This window comes from Suricata suricatta, chromosome 5 (assembly GCF_006229205.1).
Source record: "Suricata suricatta isolate VVHF042 chromosome 5, meerkat_22Aug2017_6uvM2_HiC, whole genome shotgun sequence".
In the NCBI taxonomy this organism is placed as follows: domain Eukaryota; kingdom Metazoa; phylum Chordata; class Mammalia; order Carnivora; family Herpestidae; genus Suricata; species Suricata suricatta.
Genome location: NC_043704.1, coordinates 11,060,119 through 11,067,870, shown reverse-complemented (window position 1 = coordinate 11,067,870; position 7,752 = coordinate 11,060,119).

Genomic DNA, 7,752 nt, shown 5'->3' with positions numbered 1-7,752 from the left:
GTAAAGATCATGCTCTGTGTAGCAAGGAGTAAGACTGTCAGTTTGATTGAAATAACAGAAACTGTTACTACTTCTGGGCAATTTGCCAATTAACAGCAACATTGTAATTAACACCTATCATGCAAATTCTATTTCCATTAAAGAAATATTATTCCAAGGAGCGCCTGGGTGTCTCAGTGGTTAAGCATCCATCCAACTTCAGCTCGGGTCATGATTGTGCAGTTTGAGTTTGAGCCCCGTGTTGGACTCTGTGCTGACAGCTCAGAGCCTGGGTCCTGCTTCAGATTCTGTGTCTCCTTCTTTCTCTCTCTACTCCTCCCCTACTCATGCTCTCTGTCTCTCAAAAATAAATAAATGTTTAAAAAATTTAAAGAAATGCTTTTCCAATAGATCTCCCTCACCCTTTCAATACTCTGTTTTTTCCCCTGGTTTCAAATATGATACTATTTGATCGAAAATCCTATCATTTGGTTTATCCACTTCAACCAGCAAAAAATCACTGGTGCAAACTATGTCAACAATCTTAAACTTCCTTAACTAGAAGTAAGCAATCAAGGTGTAACAAAACCTTAGGTTTCTATTAAATCCAATTTTAGGGTAAGCTAATTTCAAAGAGACAATGGGGCCAAAGATTTTTAGATTCTTTGAGGAAAACCTTGCTGGAATTATGATAGCACACAGTGAAATTTAAAGGATAATTTATTAGGCTTTCTAGAAAAGTATTCTGTGGGTATCTGTGAGTATCTAGTGCAATTATGGTAGAAAACTGCATTTATATGCTTCTTTGTAGTTTATTCAATTAACAATTATTCATTCTATGCTGGACTTATGCAAGGAGCTTTCATGCATATTTCTTTATCAAGGGTTAGATAAGACTGGAATTATTTTCCCCAAAGGAGGAAACCAAGGCTAGGGGACAAAGATCCCCAGGAAATTATCAGGAGACATGAAAGTGAGAGAAGACACAAAAAATTATTCAAGATATTGAGAAGAAAGGTTCCTGCAGAGTTGAGGCAGGCAAAGGGTCCCACTTTCAAAAGGCTTGAAGATAAGGAGGTAGAGAGTGGAGAGGAAAGGATATTCTGTGAAATACAGACCATCGAGCTTAATATTGATCCCTGGCAGAACACGAGAACTAATCATTACGGGTTGATCTGTGTGCTCGGGGACAAACAGTGACTGCCAAGAGGCCGGCTGCTCTTAGACAAGTCACCCCAATCTAATCTCGTTTCCTCTCCTGATAGGGTTATTAGGCTGGTTGATCAGTGGATCTGGATTTCAGCAAGGCACTTGACAGAGTTGCTTAGGATATTCTTGTGGACAAGAGGGAGAAATGGAGGTGGGGTTAGAGTACAGTTAAGTGAATTTGTAGCTGGTCAGACAACCGTATCCCAAGTGTTGATTAATAGAGTGATGTCAACTTGGAAAGAAGACCATAGCCATGCGCCTCAGGGCTCTGTTTTCGGTCTTGTATTCAGTGAGCTCATCAGTGTCTTGAACAGCATTGTAGGAGGCATGCTCGTTAGAATACTGACGGACAGGAATGTAGGGGGGATGCTAACACATTAAACAAAATAATCAGGATCCAAAATGCTGTCCTGCTAGTCCAGTGGTCCCAAAACCATCAAGAAGAAATGTAATAGGAATGAAGATAAAGTCCTTTAATGTATTCCAAAATCAATAGCTCAATAGAGGGTGCGAGAATCTTGGCTTAGGAGAAGTTTAGGGAAAGAAGACACGGCCCCATGCTCCATGTGCTTCAATGATTTTTTTTTTTGTAGCCAGTAACAGACCCAAGGGATTTTGGATTGTCTCGGTAGACCCTCAGGGTCCCCTCCAAAAGTAATGATGATCCTGCTACAAGGTGGGCTGGAAGAGACCCAGGTTCAAGTCAGACACTGCATTCTAGGACAGGTAAGAGACAAGTAGTAGAGGGTAACGATACCAGCAAAGGATATGGCTGCCACTCTAGGTGACAAGTGGTTGACATAGTTGGGGATACTTATCCAAGGAAAGGCAAGGATGGCAGTCTTCTAATATGTGGAAAGTGACAAGGGAAGAATGAGAAAACATGATCTCCATTGCTCCATGAAGACAGAGTGAGTTACAGGAGATCAGAGAGCTTCAGGGCTTCCTGAAACTCAGGGCTCAGGCTGCCCCATGAGGGGTGGAATTCCCAGTCCTGAGTTTATAGGCTGGGATGCTGGAGAAACTAACTATTCCTTTCTCGGGTGAGAAATTGCTCTGTGTGTTTCTACGGGGCTAAGTTTGGGGTATGTGGAAATGTGTCAACAGTTGAATTGCCATCAACATAGCCTGCTGGTTACATCCATTACATAAGCCTTTGCCACTTATTACTTCAAGGCACTTTGTGTACATAGCGAAGGTGTGATGAAAATAAAAGTGAGAATGACACAGGGCTTTCCCTGGAGGAGCATAAAATCTAAAGTAAGTAATTGGCAAGTAAAAGGCAAATGAAATCGATTATAACAGAGGCACAAAGAAAGAGCTGCAAGATGGAGAGAGGGTGAAGAGAGGGTGACATTTACCTTTAAGTTGAGTTGGAACCATTCAAAGAAAGCCTCACAGAATGGGTAGCATTTGACCTCAGCAGATGTTGGAGCTCCAGCTCAGGCCTCCCAGAAGCGTGGCCACAATACCTGTGATGTCCTAAAAGCTCCCACTCCTGAAACTTTCCCCATATTTACCCTTTTAGGATTCCAGCTTCTCTACACAGTTCCTTTGATGAGATGTTGTCAGCCCACACTTGGCAACTTCGAAGATCAGATCTCCTTGATTTGCCGGCTTCCTCGTCACCCTCCCTGTTATGAGGGAACTGCCTCCAATGTGTTTGTGCCCCAGCTCTGCCCACACTCACAGCAGACAGAGTCCTGGATCAGGAGCTGCTTTCCATCACTTTTGTCTTAACATAAGGTAAACTGATCCCAGGAGTGTCAATATCCCTTTGCCATATTCTGTTGCCCCAAAGCAAGTCAGAGGTGTTGCCCACATTCTAGAAGAGGCTATTATACTGGGTAGGCATATGATGGCTACCTGAAGGTCTGTCTGCCATAAGTGCTGAGCAAGAATCAACAGTCACCCAGAGCAAAGAGATGGTTGGGCAGTTCAGAGCTGGGCTCCTGGCCCTGAAGAAGCCTTCAGGCATTGTGCCCTTACATTCTTTCTGGTTTTGCACAGACAAGTGGCTTGTTAGCCTATGAATGTAACAAGGGGGCAATGTAGGCACTAGGTCGTATCTGGAGTCACCTCTGAAGACTGGACTATCCCACAGGCCCCTAGCTCCTGCCTGAATGATACCCCCCAGCCAGGTGTTCACTTGTGTCTGGAAATCCCCACACTTTAGTAGCTGCCTAGAAGGAACATTTTCTTTCCAGCAGTTTCAACTGCATGGAGCACTCAGAGGCTATTGCTGGAGCTCAGCTTTTTCATATAATGCAAGATGTCGTTACCTCCCCTGAGAACCAACCGTTGAGAATTTAATCACCATGATGTTTCATTCTACAGTGAAGATCTTGTTCTCTTTAAGTCCTCTTCTTAAGACCTGCCACTGGAAGGGCACCTGGGTATCTCAGTTGGTTGAGTGTCTGACTCTTGATTTCAGCTCAGTTCATGATCCCAGAGTGATGGGATCAAGCCCTGCATCGGGCTCTATGCTGAGTGTGTTTAAAACTCTTGCTCTCTGACCCACCCAGACTTGCACACACACTCTCTCTCTTTTTTTTTCTCTCCAAAACAAGCTCCCCGAGATCTCCGGGGGAAGACTAATTTATTATTTTCTCCTTCCGTAAAATGATGGGAAGACTTCACAGGAGAACATCACAAAATTCTTCTAGTCCAAGCTCCATCCAGACATGGAACCCTGCTTGGGGAGATGGTATTTCCAGTGCATAACTACCACAAGTTTGATGCTCTTTGGGGACTTGACAAATGCTAAGAATGGCTTTGTGGTAGACTGAAAAATGGCCACAATCTTCGATCCTTGAGAGAGTCACAACCTTTGCATGTGACTCATTGATGCTTCCCATTAAGAAGTGCAGCCTTTCTCCATACTGTAAATTTGAGTTGTTGTTATAACTTAATTACAGCAAAAGAAGGGAGTGGAAATGACAGTCTGAAAATCTGGTGCCCAGGCATCAAGAGGCCTTGCACGAATTCCCCCACCTCAGAATTCTGAGAAGAGCAACCCCAGGCCAGCCTGCGGGAGGATGAGAGACAACTTACAAGAGAAGCTTATTATCCGTCTGATGCCGCCCTGGACTGGCCAGGTCCCTGGCTGACGCAGACACTGACTGTAGGCTGAGAAAACCCAGCAGAGACCAGAAAAATTGTCCAGCTGAGAATGTAGACCAACCCACAAGACACATGTGTGAAACAAATGGCTACTGTTCTTACCTACTTCATTGGGGGATAGTTTGTTATGCAGTAAATGCTAACTGATACAGGCTCCGTAGTTTATCAGCATAAACCTCAGAGTTCCCAGGTTGAAAAAACCCACCCCCTGACTCATTCTCAAATAGTCAGCTGGTGGTATCCATGCTCCATCTGCCATGGGGTCTCTTAGATCCATTTTCTTGGGCCACCAGGATCTAACATTGAAATGAAACAAAAAACCTTGGCAGGGGGAAGGGTTGAGCTGCCCTTTGTTTTCCTTTCACAAAAGCCCTTGCAAAGCATATTTCTTTATTTCATCCTTGGATGATTGCCTTCAATTCTTTGTTTCATAAGCTTCTATTCTTCTAAAGAGCCGTGACAGCATTGATTTCAACCTATGATTGCTGGTGAAATATTAAACCTTATTGATTTGAAATTCAGGATTAGTTGCAAGTTGGATACTCTGCATATTTTGGAGATGCACAATTTTCTCTCTGCAAGTTTAAAAGTAATTGCAGCTCCACAATATGATTTTTTTTGGATGTAGCACTTCAAGTCAAATTTCTCATTTTGTCTCCCCCAAAATTTCCTAACACAGGAAAACCCTAACTATTCTTAGTCAATTTCTCATTAGAAATAGTTTGAAACTTCATCCATACCCTTCCCCCCAAAATTGATTCATAATTCCTTATACGTGTCTGTAGCTACTACAATTATTATAAATAAATAATGCATCATATCCAAGATTAAAAATGGCAACTATATTTAATATTTTCTTACCACTTGAGGAAATTATTATTGAGGCCTAAATATACTTACATTAGAGAATTTACTGAAAATGATGTATATCATTATTAGTAAATACTTATTTTTAATAAATAGAGATGAGTAATTTTTTTAGAGTAAACAAAATAGAAATATGGCAAACGGACCTTCAGGCACCATAGTATGTTGACATCACTTCATTCATTCTATAACATTTGGTCATACATACTCAGAAATACTACTGAAAATAGCTAGTCATTAGCTATCAGCGAATGAAAGTATGGCCTCAGAAAATGAAAAATACCCACAAAATTTTTAAATTTTATTTAGTTTTCACACACACACACACACACACACACACACACACACACACACACAAGTGTTGGGGGGGGCAGAGAGCAAGGGAAACACAGAATCTGAGAATCTGAAGCAGGCTCAAGGCTCTGAATTGGCAACACAGAGCCTGATGCAGGGCTTGAACCCATGAACTATGAAATCATAACCTGAGCTGAAGTTGGACACCTAACCAACTGAGCCACCCAGTCGATTTTAATGTTTCCACAAAAAATTTTGTAAAAATTGGGGACTTTCAAAATAACTTAATCATCCAATTGTAAGGTCCCTAATGGCAAGAAGCACATGTGTTTTAATCCCTAATACGTACCACTCAGCAGAGTGACAAAAAGTAGGTCCTCTAGTCACATTATAGTTGAAAACATTTGGCCACAAATGGTAGACATCTCTTTAATCTAAACATCTGGGTTTGGGCATTTAAAAGAAACCTATCTGACAAAGCATGTAATCAATATTTCTGATGGGAACTCAGGGTTGCTTTTATATTTTAGTGCCTCATTAAGTTTTTCAACTTTTAAAAATTAATACATCAAGGCTTATTGATACCTTATATATGTGACCATCGATCATCATACAAGACTAGTTTAAATGCTGGGAGCCTAAAATAATCCACATTCCAACTAATTCATTAAGAAATTCCCAAGGTTGGGGGAAATGAATAAAGGCAGAAATATTTGCTTCCCCAGCTGCACAGCTGTGTCGAGTAGAGAGCTCTTCTGAACTCGTGTTATACTTGGGTCTTTCCCCTTAGGACTAAACCAGTCTGCACAGCTGACCACCTTCTTTCCATCTGGTCACTATGGCCTGTGTGTGGTAGGAACTCGATGATTCCAACACAGCGTGAGAGTCTGTAGAAAGAAACTGGAAGGAACTCATAGAATCAGGAGGGATGAGCAAGGAGCCTGATAAAACAGGCTCTGGTAGGGCCCTGGTACACAAGGGGAAGCCCCAGAACTTTCTCTCAGGCACAGAGGTAAGATGAACATACTTCTAACAGACCTTCTGTCTTGAGAGTGCCAGATGGCCATCAACTGGCAGCTACAACAGGGTCACACGTCCACTTCCCAGCTAGAAGGAGCCAAAAGAAGGAATCTCAACGTGCACAACTCACACTGTCCCTAGAAGAAAGTACTAGAAGAATGAGCCCAAGTTAAATGTCAACAGGGTCAAAGAGGTGCTGGCTCAGGGTGTACTCCTGCAGAGGATGGATGCTGAGACTAATAAGATGTTACTATTATTCTTGCTGACACCGACTGAGTGCTTACTATGACCAGACACTGTTACATTCTTCTCTGGTTATTAAACTCACTGCTCACAGTGACTCACGAAGTACCTCGTTTACAAATGAGAAAACTCTGGCATAGAGAAGTGAAGTCACTCGCCCAAGATCTCACTGCCAGTGAGCCAAGCTCAGATTCTACTCCATCCAGTTCATCTCTAGAAACTATTCCCCTAACAGTGGGCCATGGCTGTATGTGTTAAGGAACCTTGGGCTACTGATTTCCCAGTCAACTGAATAACCCCCACCCCGAAGCTTCAGATATATCTCCTCTGAGAGACTTTCTCTAAATAAGACCTCATATCGGTTAAGCCCAGGAGACAGAGACACTGTGGGGGCAGAATTCCAGGATGGTGTCTTTGATCCTTACCTCTGGTATTATGCATCATACAACCTCCTCTCTTGGCTTATTAATGTGTGTGTGTGTGTGTGTGTGTGTATAACCTGTTACTCATATATGTACAAGACTCCAGGAGCCAGAGAGAGTCCTGCTGGCCTCAGACGACTTTACCGTCATGTCGTGAACTGCCTATACACAGCACCATGCTCCAGGGAGCTGTGGGCGTCTCTGCAGTAGAGGGTCTCAGACCTATATCAGGACACACTGAATTCTACCAACCCCCAGAGAGCTTGGGAGAGGCTAGAGCCACAGGGGAGTTGGTGTCCCAGCCAGTGATGCCTTGGGTATAGCCTATGAGACCCTGAGCAGCGAACCCACGTAAGCTATGTCCAGACCCCTAACCAACAGAAAGTATGTGTTTTTTTTCTCCATAATATTTTATTGTCAAATTGTTTTCCATACAACACCCAGTGCTCTTCCCCTTAAGTGCCCTCCACCATCACCACCACCTCTTTTCTCCCCTCCCCCTTCCCCCTAAACACTCAGTTCATTCTCAGCATTCAATAGTCTCTCAAGTTTTGCATCCCTCTCTCTCCCCAACTCTCTCTCCCTCCTCTGCTCT